The sequence below is a fragment of the Octodon degus genome, unplaced genomic scaffold (assembly GCF_000260255.1).
Source record: "Octodon degus isolate 3935 unplaced genomic scaffold, OctDeg1.0 scaffold00014, whole genome shotgun sequence".
NCBI lineage: Eukaryota > Metazoa > Chordata > Mammalia > Rodentia > Octodontidae > Octodon > Octodon degus.
Window position 1 is genome coordinate 25,457,210 of NW_004524590.1, and position 17,392 is coordinate 25,474,601.

Sequence of the window (17,392 nt, forward strand, 5' to 3'; positions counted from 1 at the left end):
ATTGACAAAGTCAGAACTCATTCATGATAAAAACCATATAAAAACTGGAATATATGGTCTTTATCTCAATCTGACAAAAGCCATCTATGGCAACCACACAAATCAACACAAATCAACAGCCAATATCGTACTAAATAGGTAAAAACTGAAAGCTTTCACTCTCAAATCAGGAACAAGACAAGGATGTCCACTGTCTCTGCTCTTATTCAACATAATCCTGGAAACTTTAGTTGAAGCAATTAGAAAAGAGAAAGAAATATAATAAGTATTTATAGGAAATAAAGAAGTTAAGTTATAATTATTTGAAGATGACATGATACTCTGCATAGAATGTACAAAAACTCCACCAAAAACTTATGGATTTAATTAGCAAATTCAGTAGCACTGCTGGATACAAAGTCAACATTTAAACACCAATAGCATTCTTGTACATGAATCAGAAACTTACTGAGAAGGAAATTAGGGAAATAACATATTTCATAATAACATCCAAAGAAATGAAATACTTAAGAATCAATCTAATGAAAGATGTAAAACACCTCTACTGCCAGGGGCATAGTTCAGTGGAACAAGTACAAGACTGGCAAGTGCATGCTCCAGAGTTCAATTCCTGGTACCCCCTATACTTTGAAAAAAGACCTCTACTTTGAAATCTACAGTGCTTTGAAAAGATTAAAGTGGAGATAAGGAAATGGAAATACATCCCTTGTTTTTTGATATGAGGAAACAATATAGTGAAAATGGTCATACTTCCAAAAATGTTACATAGATTTTATGAAATTCTGATCAAAATTACCATTACATGTCTTACAGAATTAGAGAAAGCCATCCTAAAATTTATTTGGAACCAGAAGAGACAAAATAGCGAAGGGAGCTCTGGGCAACAAAGGCAAGCCAGAAGGAATCACAATCCTTGATTTGAAATTATACCACAAAACTACTGAGATAAAAACTGTGTGGTACTGTCAAAAAAGCAGACCCAAAGGTCAGTGGAACATACTAGAAAAGAACTACCCCAAAAGAACTTATAAAGAAACCTCCAAAAATCAGAACTCCAAAATTTAAAAACCCCATCAAAAAATGGGCATCTGTGGTGAATACACATTTCTCAGATAGAGAAGTACAACAGTAAGTAAGTATATGACAAAATATTCAGTATCATTGGTCATTTGAGATGTGCCAGTTAAAACAGTACTGAGATCCTATCTCACTCTGGAAAGAATGGCTAGAAGCAACTACAATTAACTTAGCCACCTTATCTTTGACAAAGGTGCCAAACATTTACTTGAAGAAAAATAGCCTCTTTAATAAATGGTCCTGGTAAAACTGTCTCTACTCATGTCAAAAAATAAGATTGGTCCCACATCTTTCACTATACTCTAAGCTATCTTTACACCTATGAAAGATCTAAAGACTAAAAATGAAACATTAAATCTGCTAGAAGATAGAACAGGTAAAACATTTTAAAACACTAGTGTAGGCAAAGACTTTACAAATAAATCCTCAAATACATAGAAACTATCACAAAGAATCAACAACTGGGAACTCATCTTATTAAAAAACTTTTGGAAAGCAACAGAAATCACCAATGTAGTGAAGAAACAACTTATAGTATGGAAGAAAATGTTTGCTAGCTGTTCCTCAGACAAAAAAGATTACTGTGAAGAACATATAAAGAGGGCCAAGAACATACCTCAGTAGCTCAAGAGACCGCCTGCCAAGTACAAGGTTCTGAGTTCATTTCCCAGTACAAAACAAAAACAAGCAAACAAAAAACAAAAACAAAACAGCTACCCCAAAAGAACTTATAAAGAAACCCCCAAAAATCAGAACTCCAAAATTTAAAAACCCCATCAAAAAATGGGCATCTGTGGTGAATACACATTTCTCAGATAGAGAAGTACAACAGTAATTAAGTATATGACAAAATATTCAGTAGCATTGGTCATTTGAGAGGTGCCAGTTAAAACAGTACTGAGATCCTGTCTCACTCTGGAAAGAATGGCTATTATCAAGAAATCAACTAACAAAAAATACTAGAGTTGCTGTGGGGAAAGAGGAACCCTTCTCCACTGTTTGTGGGGAGCGTAGACAGTGGAGACACTGTAGAAATCATGTGGAATTTCCTTAAAAAACTAGGATTGGAGGTTCTATTTCACCCAGGTATTCTTCTCTGGGTATCTTCCCAGATGAATTAAAAACATCATACCACATCAATGTATGTTCACCAATGTTTATTGCAGCACAATTCATAATAGCTACATTTTGGAAATAACACAAATGCCCACCGATTGAGGGATGGATAAATAAGGTGTGTTGTCTTTTGTAAAATGGAGTACTTCTCAACCATAAAGAAAGATAACCTGGAAACTTTCAAAGGTAGATTGATGCAACTCGAGATCACACTCATAAGTAAAATAAACCAGTTACACATGTATAAAAATCATATTATCTTCCTGTTGTGTGAGAGAAAAATAAGATCCAAAATGTGTAACAGACATTGTAAAATAGGACAAAACTTCAAAAAGAAAGAAAATCTGGCATGGGGGGATGGAGAAAACAAGGAAGGGAAAAGCAAAAAATCTATATCTATATCTATATCTATATCTATATCTATATCTATTATACATCCATATCTATCTATTAGTTTAGAAAGTTACACCACTTATTTCTCTTGGGTCCCTGCAAAAGGTTTGTGCTAATATTGTTCAGATAATTAAATTCTGATACCTCATCCACTGAGCAACTAATTTAAAGATAACAATAAACAATTTATTAACTATTATTACCCACCTATTGTTTCTTTTCTCCTTAAAACAAGAGGTAATTTACTATGTTAAGTTATAGCTTTAATATTTGAAACAATAATCAGCTATGAGAACTACTCTTCTTTATTCTGGTATTAGGAATTGAACCCAAAACTTTGCACTTGCCAGTCATGTGGTATGTTACATGGCTATATTCCCAGTCCAATACCCACTCCTTTTAATAGATACAATTTGATGCTAAACAAAGTGATGTAAACATGGTATCTCATTTTATTTCATAGAAATGTGACTGTCTATATCAACTGAAACAGTATGACATTATTATGACAGACCGTGTATTTATACTACCACAGTACAAGGCTACTTGAGAAAGGAAACTAATGTTTTACAAGAATTATGCTGAAAACTACAAAGATTCCATTAATTTAAGCAAGCTATAAAGTTCTATGAGGCAAGAAATATACTCTATACTTCCTCGTATTCCACACTAGGATGGCTTTGTGCTAGGTCACTTGGGCTGGGCTGAAGATTTCTGACTTTTCCGGCTGCACCAGCATGCAGTAGCAGCTGCGTCTGCAGTTGCTCTCTTTTCCCTTGGAGCTTGGTCTGCCTTTGCTGACTCCTGGCCCAGGTGTCAGTATTTAACTCCTTTAAGAAGTCTTTATTTATTGTGTACATTACCTTTGCAACCAAGGTCAGCGCTTTTAAAAAGCTGACAGATTCTAGTCCATCCTTTTGGGCTTCTGGTTCACATTTGTCAGTCCTGGGTTCTGATGAGCAGCCCTAGATGCCAAACTTAAGCACCAGACACAGCCTGGCCAACCAGTGCCCAAAATGAAGTGTCAGAGAAAGACTGGTTCTCTGAAATGTCTAGAAGTTGCAGCACAGTAAGCATATTTGATGCTTCATTTGAACAATGTGGCATACTGCTTGGCATGGGGAAAATTCAAATTTTGCTCTTTGGAACATATGACATTTGTTTCTTGAATATTTAACATCTGTGGTTGGTCAATTTCATGAATGACATACAAGGTCAACTACACAAATATGTGTATGTGTGTTTTTATGTCTTGTATTTAGATGTGCCCCCAAAGCCTCTTGTGGTCATCAATGAAACTGGAGGTGGCTGGATTTAGGGTATGATTCTGAGATTAAGTGTGATTCTGAGATTAAGTGTGTAATTCTTTCCAAAGGGAAGGAAGTCTGGATTAACTCTAAAGGCAGGCTTGGCTGCTGCATCTCGCTGTTTCTTTGTAGCTGCCTGCTGCTTGGTGATTGCTGCTTTCTTCCTGCCCTCCCAGACCATGGACTATTTCTGCTTTTAAATGCCCATCTGCCTGGCCACCCTGCCTTGAAGTTTCCAACTGTAAGTTGAACCCTGTATAACTGTGAGTCAAAATAAACCTTTCCTCCTGTGGGTATTGGTATTTTGTCCCAGCCATAAAAATGTAACTAAGACATGTATTTCTATCTATCTATCTATCTATCTATCTATCTATCTATCTATCCATCCATCCATCCATCCTTCCATCATCTCCTATTAGTACCGCTTGCCTGGTTGAGCCCAGACTTACACACAGATCAATGAACTTTCTGCTTGAGTCAGGGGAGTGACAAAACAGTGGCCCAAGGGCCATCAATATTAAGCTGTAGCTTTCAGCAGCCCTGTGACGTAAAACCAGAGAGGTGCAAAGATAAACCAGGAAAAAATCTATTAGAACTCAAGGACTTAATTTTTCAGGGAAATTTCTATCATTTCTTAAGTCCACAGAATTCATAAGAAGTCAAATATCAGAAAAAAATGAAAAAAAAAACACTAAAGCTTTATCTATTTGCTAAAGCTAAACTATAATTCTAAATTTTATTTGCTTTAACCTTTTCTATACCAGCATTAAGTTGTACCACCAAGTAACCATCCAGGATTCTAGGAAATCTCTGCTTGAATCCTTCTCTGGCTCTGAGGTTCATTTTCATATGCATTTGTGAAATTAATGTAGAATCATAGCACTTTAGATCTAAATAGAACTCTAAAGCTCATATGTCTCATCAATATAGAGAAAAATGGATTCAATATACTGTGACTTGCTTTGTGTAACTTATGTAATCGGTAAGATGAGCCCAGACTAGTGTTCCATTTCCTGCTTCGCATCCAGAGCTCAGAAACAACTGCTTCTGTTCCTGACCCATTCATCGCTCTTTGAGGAAGCCCTCTAAATGTTGAAATCAGCTATTTGGTTGAAACATGCCTATTCTAACTAGTACATGTCCTAAATTTTTCAAATCATATGCATGCAGTTAAGGATTTTCCAGCCCTTAAAATGTGAAGATTCATAGAGATCTGTAGACTTTTTCTCCTGATTTGTGTACAATGTCTGGAGAAACCTAAAATCAGTAGACTGAGCTTTTTAGGTTATAAATCTAACCAAAACACCATCAAATAGTTTACTCAAGCTGGATGTGGTGGTGCATGCCTGTAATCCCTGCACTCTGAGAGACTGAGGCAGGAAGACAGCAAGTTTGCACCCATCCTGGGAAACTTAGAAGACCAATTAAAATGAAAAATGGGTAGAGAAAATCTCAGTGTGAAGGCTGTATGCACACAGGATTAAATAAGCATAGACTCAAGAAAATAGAAGTCCTGAGGTAGGGCGGCTGAGTACAATGGGGCCTGGGATTTGCCTACCATTTCTGTCTGTCTGTCTGTCTGTCTGTCTGTCTGTCTATCTATCTATCTATCTATCTATCTATCTATCTATCTATCTATCATTTATCTGCATTCTTAGCATGTAGGTGTCTCTCCATGTGCGCTGTTTCATGTTCATGATACGGCTGCTACATGCCCTTGCCACAAGCCTATATTACAAGAAGCAAAAAAGGGGAGAGAGGAATGTCAAGGATAAGAAATATACTAGACAAATTTATTCTTATCTTAAACAAAGAAGAGAAGGTTTCTTGAAAGGAGCTGTTGGTAAAAGTTTACTTGTGTACCTTTTGTGACTTCTATCTAGATGACTTCCCAATGCCTTATGTGGTGATAGGTGCAGCTTTGCAGAAGTGGCTATAGTTAGCACGGGTGAATACAAATTAACCATGTGTGATAGCTACATTGGCTTGGCATAGTTCTGGGTATAGGTAATGGGGAAATCTCAGCCTGGATGTAGGTGGCACCAATCAATAGGTTTGTAGTCTAGAAGAAATACTATTGAAAGTGATGGAAGGCAGGCTGTGTGCTGCCCTCTGCCTGCCATGCTATGGACTGTTTCTTTCCTGCCTTTCCTCTCTGTCATGCCACCCTGTGTTGGAGCCAGATGACTACAGACTACAATTTGAACAAACTGTAAGCTAAAAATAAACATTTTCTCCTTTAACTTGTGAGTGTGGACATTTTGTTACAAAATTGAAAGAAATAACTAAGATAGTACCATTATACATACCTGTGTCATAGCAATCATCTTGAAATGAAATTTTACAAAGAACAAAGGAATTGTGGATAGAAATTAAGTCAACTATCCAGAAGAATCTGCCACATTCTCCTGTGCCAACATTCATTTACAAAATATTATCAGTCAATTCCAAATAAAGTTCCAAACTCAAAACTCACTTCTAGAATTCTTTTCAAATAAAAGAGCTAAAACTCATTAAACTTGTTCAGTCCCAAAGAACTGCGAAAATGAACTCTGCATTAGGTAAATACCCATCTATTTCCTTTAGGATAATGTTTTTAGAACTGTTATCTTTTTTAATTTATGTATGTGCTGCAGGCTCTCACTATGCAGCTCAGACTCGTAGCGATCTTCCTGTTTTCACACTCCCCAGCACTGGGATGACAGGCATGTGCCACCACACTCTGACTCTTAGTGGCCAGCTCAGCGCGCCCAAGGGCAGGGCTGGCATGGTATGTGGTGCCAGGGATTGATCCCCAGTTCCTGTGCTTGCCTAAACAGGCAGTCAGTCCCCGGAGCTATCTTGCTGGCCTTTGGAATTGTTATATTTAACATTTGCATTGGGAATACTTTACATACTGCTTAGAATTCAGGGTTCCACTTTAAATTTATATATCTATCTTCTAGGCAGGAACCCAAGAACTTTTATTTTTCATAATCTTTTTAGGTCATTGTATGCTAAAATTTGAGGTTTACTTTCTTGGATTAATTTACCAGATTCATAAACTGAGTGGACAGGCTGACAGCATTTCCAGTAGGAGCAGGTGTAGACCTTATCTCTGAAGCCAAATAGTACAGGGAGAAGAATCATTGCAATTCTTCATAGGAGGAGAGTTCCCTTGGCCAAGCAAGTATCCTGAGAATGAGAAATCACCTGACTAAAGCCAGGCTTTGCTAATACAACCATCACACTACTAGTAACTCTGCTGTGTAAACCTCTACGCTAACAGGATTTTCAGGGTGAGGGAGCTAACTCTATCTGAAACTCAAGATCTATACAGGCCCAATGCTTATGTCCAAATAAACTCCTGCCATCTGGCCCAAACTTCATTTCCATCTGAGCATATGAAGCCCACACCAGCATTCTCTACCTGAGTTCTGCGTAGCCTCAACCAATTCTTCCACTCATGGATTCTCTAAGACATTCTTTGGTCACCATGGCTAACCCTAGGAAATGTGTTCTCTGACCTGTGTTGCCTGAGTTCACCCACCAGCCATTCCATTAACTGCTGTCTCAATGGGAAGACTTGATACTATCGTTTCCTGTCCCATTCTCCCCTAGTCAGGATTCATAGGACATTCTAAGTCCCATTTATCCATCAGCACTATTCAATTTATCTGGCTGCATTTCTTTATGATTTTGAAATTTCCTTGATTTACTAATACATCTGCTGTGCCTCCTGTTGGTTTTAAGCAAGAAGCAGAAGCATGCTGTGTGGCACAGAAGTGAGTGCTATTCTGAGAGAGTATGCTGGAAATCTGAAGGGGGTTTCCTGTGCCATTTGAAGCTGAGAAAGGAGGATCCTGTCTTGGGCTTTGGTACCGAAGTACATCTTCTTCCACCCCCAAAGTTCACCAAAATAAAGTTGGGAAAGTGATTTTTCCGGCCCCCTACAGATATAAGAATATTTAACTTTCAAGGATTCTGATTGAAGTATATATTTAAAGTAAAATACTTTTCATCTTATGTATTCAAATTTAGGTATTATGACAAAAATTCTGAGATTTAAAAAATGAAATGGCAGGTATGGGAAGCTAACCATGAAAAATAGAGCCACTTGTGTCCAAAGATGTCAAGGGAATAAGGCAAAATACAAAAATATCATCACATTTCAGAGAGTACAGGGTGAAATAGGCAGAAATTCTAGATTATTAGGCTGGTTAAATCCCATGTCACATAAAGGTCAGGCACAAAAGGGACTTAGAGGATTTTCTGGATTATAGGATTACAGAACAGTATACACAGAACTGGAAGGCAGCCAGGACAACATGAGTCCTTAGAGAACAAAGTTGGCAGGAATTTCTGTTGGAAATCATGTCAAACAGATTTAGACTTGAGCGTCCGTGAGAAAGAAGGAAAGAGTAGACATGAGGATCAAAACTACCACTTTTGTTTTGTCTCTAATGTATATCCTAATTTATCCTTTCTGATTCTGGAGGTAAGAACTATCTTGTATTATAACATCATCCAGGGTCAACACTTGCAATCATAGGAACACACTATATCCTTCTCATATCACCAAAGAAACTTTATTTTATGTCAATGCGAGCACACTGTTTACCAGGATTCACATATAACCCAGGATCTTCTAGCATCTCAAAATTTGTAGTAAAAAATCTTCAAATATTCCATTAGCAGCATTCAGAGTTCACAACCTTTACCTATGACAGAAGCAAATAAAACATTGCTTATCCACTGTAGAGATTTTACTTAATAAATTAGATGCTGTAGTTTTAGTTTTATATCACCTCGCTATAAATCCAAGACAACAAATCAAAAGCAAGTTATGGAAGGAATTTTCAGAATTTCTTGGTCATCTTAACCATGTCCATTCTGTTTTACTAATGTAAATGTGATATAAAATGTAGGAAGGGTCTATAACTGCCTAATATTTTCTTTGTTTAGAACCCAGGACTGTCATTCTGGGGTCACAGTATAACTCCCTTCTTTGATAGGCTCAAAGATAATCAATGAGACACGTAGACAATCAAATGTAGCTGTGTCCCATGTAAATGGTAACAGTTTGCAGGTGATGCATTTCCACCGAACAAAGCTCTGCCTACTCCTTCAGCATACTGAGAAGAGACACTGTTTCCTACACACCTGTTCTTGTCGCCTTGACTCTGGCTATGCCCACTTATTTACATCTAAGTCTCCAGACAGGTGCAGTAGGAGAGTTTGGAGATGCTCTACTGTCACAAAGAAGTTACCAGGGAGGTATGTGATGGTTGTCAAAATCATCTGGGTTTTGAAAGCTTTCAGTATCACTCATAGAATAATCTCCTTAAGTAAAAACAAAAATCTGACACAGGGTGGTGGAATTTGAGAAGATAGTAATTTGAAGCATGCTAAGGAAGTGTCCATATTATATAAATATCAACAAATTAAGCTTACTACCAAATATGAAAATAATAAAATTAATGCAGGTAAGCATTAAAGTACCTGAAATATGCAATAGACTAAGAATCTTGATCATAAATTAAAAATTGCAGACTTGACTAAACCTTTATTTCCATGTTATTTTTCTTTCAAACAATTCTAAGTTTTAAGAAATAATATTTATTTCCTATGCTAATTATTTATTTCTCTATTCACATAAATACCCTTACATTATACAGCACAACTAAATGACATATTGTAATAGAAACATGAGTCAGTAATCTTGATAAAAATACTCTAAAGGAGATCGACAGATGAACATCTGACTTTATTTTGTAGCTATATAGATTACCTTGCAAAAGAAAATTAACCATTTCTCTGGCTGCTGAAAATATCCTTTTTCTGTCTCAGTACAATAGTGAGTGTTGACAGATAAGTGAGGGGGGGAGAGAGAGAGAAAGAAAGAAAGACAGAGAAAGAGAAAGAGAAAGAGGAAAGAGAAAGAGAAAGAGAAAGAGAAAGAGAAAGAGAAAGAGAAAGAGAAAGAGAAAGAGAAAGAGAGAGAGACAGTCTATTTTATTACAATGCTTTAAGTGTAAAAGTAATCTCCCAAAAGATCCTAATGATAATATAAAGAATAGGAGAAGTTTTCTGCATAAACTCAGAGTTCCATAACCAAAGGTCTTTCGGCACACTTTGAAGGAGAGCAATGACATTAAGCAAATGATGGCATTAGAATCTAAGTGCCACTCAAAGTTTTCCCCTGTAATCTGTCACAAGCAACTTTCACTAGCTCCAAAGAATAGACTATCAGAGGAGTTACTGAATGACTTCTTTTCTTTTGCCAGTTCATTCATTCATTCATTCATTCAAGTACTTATCTAATGACAACTACGTGGATGGCTTGCGAAGTTCTAGACACTGAGATCCACATTTTGTGTTCATGTTTCACTTGAATTAAGTGGAATTATATAAAGATGTACATCCACAATTACAAGATAATGAGATAAAAGTTGCAATGGAAGTAAACACGGGTATATAGGAGTCCAGGGCAGAAGCACTTCCTACAGTTTTGAGGGAAAGTTTGCCAAATCCTTCATGACCCGAGACAGTTCCCTTCCTGAGTCATTCATTGGCAATGTAATCTGTGTATTTCTTCTCTTTCCCAAAGGCTGGCTTGTACTCCACCCATGTGGAGTTCCAAAAGCATCATGCATTTGTGAAGCTAAAGAACAGCTACACATCCATCTGTTCCAAGGGTTTCCAAATCTGGCTGAGCCATATCACCTGGTGCTTTGGCTCAGCCCACAGACACTAATACAGCAGGCCCAAAGGTTCTAAAACTCCATGGTCCATCATTCGGGCATCACTGAATACAACCACCTGGATTTTCAGAAAGGAAAGTTTAGAGGAAATTCACACCCACAGAACTCAAATGATTTTACTAAATTATCACTGTAGTCACACAGGATGAGCAATGGAGAAATATCTGATAAATGAGTTTTTAGTCCAAATAGTGAGAAAAAGTATTTTGCAAACAAACAACATGTGACATATAAGGTAGAACAACTCATGAAAGAGCACAAAGTTAAGAACAATAATATATGTGACAGAAAACGTCAAATAAACTAGGTTCAGTAGAGACAAACTGTAAGTGAATTGTAAATTAGCTCTATGATTTTCCATATAAAAATGTAAAAAAGTAACTCCTATTCTTTAAATAAAAATGCTTGATTTATTAGGAAAAATAATTTTGTTCCTAGGAATATATTCTATGCAAAAGCTTAGCGTGGAGCCATGTCTACTGCAGACTCTTAAACTACTGAATGAAAATGTGATTGTAAGTATGACCAAAACACTACTGTGCAACACTTATTCCTGAAGTCTTCTTTGACAGAAGCTAAGATTATATTAGTAAATAATGGTTTGTTTAAGCACTTATACAGAAAAGGCTCACAGAATAATACAGGTCTATAAGTTTTAAAATAAGAGATGAAACACCTTCCTGACTGTTATAAAGTAGGAAGTTCAGGAGGAGAGTGTTCTCTGCGTGCAGAATGTCCATGTAGGAAAGCAGGTGCAGGAAGGAGCTGGCCCCTCTGGAGGCTCCGTACATATCACTTGGGTGACTGAGTCTCCATATAGAGATGGAGCTGACTCCCACTGAGTCTCTCAGACTATCTTTATTAGTAAGGTCATCATTTTCGCATGACTGCAATTTCAGGAAAATGCTCTTCAAATTTTCACAGCAGCACGGATTCTGTTTAATTTTCTATTACCATATTTACCTCTGGGGAAAAGATGCAACATTCACAGGGTGCTATCCCATTGTCTTAAAAAAAAATGAGATGTGCCTTGAAAGAAAAAACTGAATTGAAATGCACTCCAAAGTAGAAGAATGTTATTCAAACAATTAATACAAAATAAAGTAACTTATTTTACATTTCATTAAACTTCAAAATTCCTAATTTTTCAATAAGTAGAAAACACAATCTAGCTCCTAAGCAATGTACTTAGTAAGGTACTTTTTAAAGTCAGAACCACACTACATAAAATTTTACACTCAAAACTACTACCATCCGGTATTTTTCTATCCAGAATATAACCTGAGATTGACAAACTCTTTGAAGAATATTTATTTTAATTGCAACAAATATGCATGCCACATGCGATTTAGTTCACATTTTTATTAACAAATACTTATGATCTGTATTTAAAGTTTTCTTTGCTGTCTTCTACAAAGTAATTTTTCTTTCTTATTACTGCACTTGATAATATGGAAATTAGAGAACTTTATTAAAGCTTTCTGAGCCAGGCCAAACAACTAGTTAGATTTGTACCCAAGGTTAAATCAGTGCTTGATAAATTTTAGTAGGAAGGAAAATCCTGTCTAGGAGAGGAATACCAGGAGGATCATTCATCATTTATTTCCCTTAAAAAGGAAAAGTGTGAAATAGAAACGTGTGCAGTGGACCCAGAGCTGGAAGGGGTTGACACCCAAAAAGTGGCTGAGTGAAACTGAGCTGAAGGAAATTCGTCTGAGTTAGAAAAGCAATCGTGTTTTTGCAAATAAAACATCTATGCAAAATGCTGACTCCTTTCCCAGAGAGATTACTTGGTTAAATTTTTCATGTAGCCAGGAAGCATCTGCAAATGAGATTCTCTACCGGGATACTTTTGCTACTTAGGAGATGCTGTGGCTCTCACAGTGGGGTAGGTACCCCTGACATCCCTAGGAGGAGGCCAGGGATGTTGTTAACCCCCAGTGAACAGAAGAGCCTCATGATAAAAGGGTTTTTGGTTCCAAATGGCAACAGAGTATGAGCCAGTAACCTTCGCCCTGCAGCGCAGCCCACAGGGGGCCTCTGCACTTCCACTTTTAGTGAATGAGAAAGAGGACTTCACCAGAAGTCTTTACTTCTCTTCCCATGATTTATTTTTTATTTATTTATTTTTTTTTTATCCATGGATACTTCTTCTGTTGAATAAAGTATTTGAGGGTCGGGGAGATGGCTCAGTGGAATAAGTGCTTCCTGGCAAATGCAAGGGCCTGAGTTCAGTCCCCGGTTTTTGAGAAGAGGAGGAGGTTCCCCATACGGGCTATCAGTTGCTGCGCACGACCTCGCCAGCAAGGACAACGCAACACACAGCTCTTCCTTCAGCGGTTTATTCAGGCTCCGGTGCACCCCCTGACCGCCGAAGGTTCTGAGCTGCTGGCTTGACACGACGTTCCCCGTACGGGCCACCATTTGTCGCGCGCTCGTTGAAATCACGTGCGAGTCAGATGGTGCTTAAGCTTCTCTTTATTCTTCTCTCCCCCGAACTTCTCCCCGGAACTACTACTCAACCGAACTACTTCACCGAACTACTTCCCGAACTCCTCCACCGAACTACCTCTTCCCATGATTTATTTTGAAATTTATCATAAAGATTTTTCAAAAGCACTACAGAAAATGAAACTTTTTTACATTTCTTTTTCTTTTTTAAATTTTTATTCATTCTAATGAGAAAAAAGATAAAAATGGCAATGAGACAGTTTCAAAGCAGGCTAGTAAGACAGTTACAATAATTAATACCTTGCATATTGTTGTCTTCATAGTAGTCACTCAGAAGACAAGATGTAGACAAGATATCTTGTCTAACAATATTAGTACAAACCTTTCTTCTCATTGAACTAAGAGAAAGTAGCTGTATACCTATCCTAACTATCTTGTATATACATGTATTTTTTTTTCACTACAAAACAGTCCTTTCTTTATATCCCCCTTCTTATTTTGTTTTGACAGAGATGTGTACTCCAGTGTTGTTAAAGAAGCTGTATTTGGAGAAGTCTTTAAAGGACCTTTTTATACTTGATGTCAGTCCAAATATTGTAGGTACTTGAATTCAGCAAAATAACCCAATACAGAAAAAGAAATATTTTTAAGACAAATCAGAGAAAAAAAAATCATATTTTAGGTCAAAATTGCATTTTCTAGATGTTAATTTAAATATATATTCTAATCTAAACTATAAAGGGAATGAGAAAAAACAAATTTATTGAATTTCTGTTGCACAACCACACTTTTACAACCCCCCTGTTCCAGACCAGCCCCCCTGGGAGCAAGGCCTAACAGTTCCCAGTCACTGTCCTGAACCATTGTCATCTGGGACTCAGGAAAAGTAGAGCCTCATACAACTGAAGCTGAAGCCTTCAAAGGCAGCAGTTACTAGTTCATGGGGATGGACTTGCTCCTCAAACCGTGAGAATCCCTGCAGAGCTTAGAAATCAGGACTGAGGTAGTGACTGAATGAGCCGCAGCCCACCACAATACCCAATAAAACTTGTCTCCATTCTTGTGGGCAGGTCAATCTGAGTCCTGCATCCGAGTGAGCCCCTGCCAGTTCCTGAGGTGGGTGTCCTTTCCAATTCACCCACTTTCCAATGAAAGCTTTTGTCTCTAAGTTCATACCACTGTTTTAGCTTTAATCTCCATTTCTACTAAAGTGAGGACCCACACTAGCTAGCGCCACCTGTACCACAGAAGGAAATGGAACCACAGGCCTCCCAGCACCAGAGGCTAGGTTACACTAAGGCCTGGCTGCGATGGTGCCCGGCGTCATTCCTTTGTACTCTATCCCTTTCTTGCTCTGAAGCACCCCCCTGGAAGATTTCCCTACCTGGAAAAAGCATTAGCTCTTCTGAAATCCTTCCAACTCCTAAATGTCATTTTGCTCTCTGTGATTTCTCCTTTTCTTTGTCCTCTCTTTTTACCCTTCATATTTGATTGATAATTTAGCTGTTTGTTCAACATGCCCTTTCCTCAAAACTTTGGTATGCTTCTCACATCCAGTGTAGTTAATGAGACATGCATTTGTTTTGTCACTAATCTATCTTGTTTTTCTGAGTGCTCTTAGGATTTTCTATGTTATCATTTGAGTGCAGAAATTTCACCACAATATTTTTGTAATTCAGCCTATTCAACATTTTCTCTATCTCCTCTTCCTTACTATTTGTCATCTCTAGAAGAGCTTTCCTTTACACGTTCTGGGTGTATTTTCTGTGTCTCTTAACTCTTCTCCCACACCTGCCATTTGCATTACTTTGCTCTGTATTGTGAGAAACTTCCAGGACTTTACAATTTACCAGCAAGTTCTCTTTCCCTATTGTAAAAGTTTCCATCTTCTCTATTTTATTTTGACAGTCATGGATTTCATTTCTAAGAACTACTTCTTTTTTCTTAGTTGATCTTCACTGCAAGCTGTTCTTATTTTTTATCTTTTGTATTTCGGACAGGGTGTATGGGGTGTGCAGCGTCTGACTGTGTAGATGGGACTTGTGCTCCTCCTGTCTAGTTTTCCAAGTGCTGGGATTACAGGCACACCCCACCACGCCCATTCTCAGTCGCTGTCTCAGCACACCCCAGAGGCAGGGCTGACCCAGCAGGCCCCAGGAAAAATCTCCCAGCCTCTGCATCTGCCTGAACAGGTGCTTTAATCCGCTGAGCTATTTGGGCAGCTCAAGTCTTATTTTCAGGACAAATTATATTCCTTTCCCTCTGAAAATACTACATGTGAGATTTTAGAATTGTAATCACTTCCTTCAATCATTGGGCTCCTCCACAGTAAGTTGTTCTGTATTATCCTTCCCTCTGTTTTTCCTTTTTGCTTATTTATTATGCTACCCCTGATTGGTGATTTTGGGTGTCTACATCCATTTATGGACTAAAGACCATGAGGAGTCATGGGAAAAACCCTTTGCTTGTTTAAGTCTCTGTTTCCAATAATAATCTTCCTTGGGCTGGAGTGCCCCAGTGGATTCTAGAATGCACAGAGGTCAGTTCCCAGGATGGTGGAGTTCTTCAGCAGATTGCTCTCACCCTTCAGAAGCCAAAGCAGAGAACTCAAGCCAAACAGACCTCTTAAACAGGACATGGAATCTACAAAATTCAGCAGGGATCAGAGGGATAAAATGGTTTGCGCTTATTTATCTTGGCTGATTGATAACATTCAGATACCAAGAGTCTCTGGATTCCCTTCTAGCCACAACTGCTTCTCCAAACTTCCTGTGAGCAGTCCCATTTCAATGAATGTCTCTGCTTTTATCAGTCAGAAGCAATTTTTGTTGCTTGGGCACAAAGAACCTCAGCTGGTACAAGTGGAAAGGAAAACAGACATTTATCAACCAATGCCATGGCTGGCATTTTGTATCTTGGTGCATAATGATGATTACCCTTGGAGATAGCTGTGACTATCATTATTTTATAAAGACAGGAACTGAGATGAATGGATTTATTAACTTATCCAAATTGTCAGAAAAAATGCGCAAATCCAAGTCAGTCTGACACCAACACCTATGCTTTCTCGTACACTTGGAAGTATTCATGGAGCATTAAATATATGTCTAACTGCACTGTGGTGAATGCAGAAGAAAGATTTAGGGCAAGGAAGGCCAGGAAGAAGGATTTAGATCCCATGTGTTAAAAAGAGAGAATAAAACAATCTCAAGCTCATTCCATCCATGGGAGTGACATGGTAAATCAAGAGCATTTAAAAGAGATGGTTCTGTAATATGTGGGATGAATTTGGAAGACTTGAGTTAGAATAAGGTAGGCCAGGTAGGGGACTGTGGTAATGAATGATGAAATGGCCAGGCATGGAGAAGAAAAGACAGCGTGCACAGGGATATTTTCTGGAAGGAAATTTTACAAGATCTCCAGACTGAATGGATAATGTGGGAGATGAGAAAGGATGAGCCAAAAATGACTACACAATTTCTCCTGGCAATGAACAGAGCTCAATGAGTGTGTTTATTTTGCCTCACTCTCCAATGCCCAAAGAAATAAAGTAGGAATGCAAAAGCATGAATAAATGCATAGGAGTGCTGAAAACAGAAAAGGATTATAAGAGTTCATAGAATTGGAGACTCTCTGGAAGGAATAAAGAAGAAGGAATACAAATGATGGAGAAGCCGTTACCCTAATGAAGTCAAGGAAGAGCAGCACCTGAGCAGGAAACTTTGTTGTAGACTCCCAGCACTTCTCTTCCCACCACCAGATTAGTGCAGAAGAGTCTGGGAATGAAGCAGGCACCAGGGTAGCGCCAGGAGACTGCAGCGTCCTCCACTGCGGTTGCGGATGCCCACACCCTGGGCAAGAACAGACTGGGGGCAGTTACTTGGCTACAGAGTTTGTCACAAACACCTTCTATTTACAGTGCTAGGTGTAGAGAGAAAATGAAGGCAGTCCCTTAGTTTCTCCTTTCCAAAATAATTAATACAAACTGAGGAAGTGCAGTACATAAGTTCACAATTATAGTGCATTTAAAAAAAAAAGCAATAATACATATTATTTTATGGTAAATAAATTTGAAAATATGCAAGGACTCAAAATTCTCTTTAAAAATTAATAAAAGGGGTTCAGTAAAGGCTGAGGCAAAACCTTGAAGTATCTGCATAGCCATGAAGGAATAGAAGCTGCAGAATGATCTCTCCCAAAGCAACAAGGCTCAAATGAAAATGATTCCCAACAAATTTCCAACGGGAAAATAGAATTCTCAAGCCTTCTAAATTTTCTCAAAACAGAGGGGAGCAAAGCAGAAGC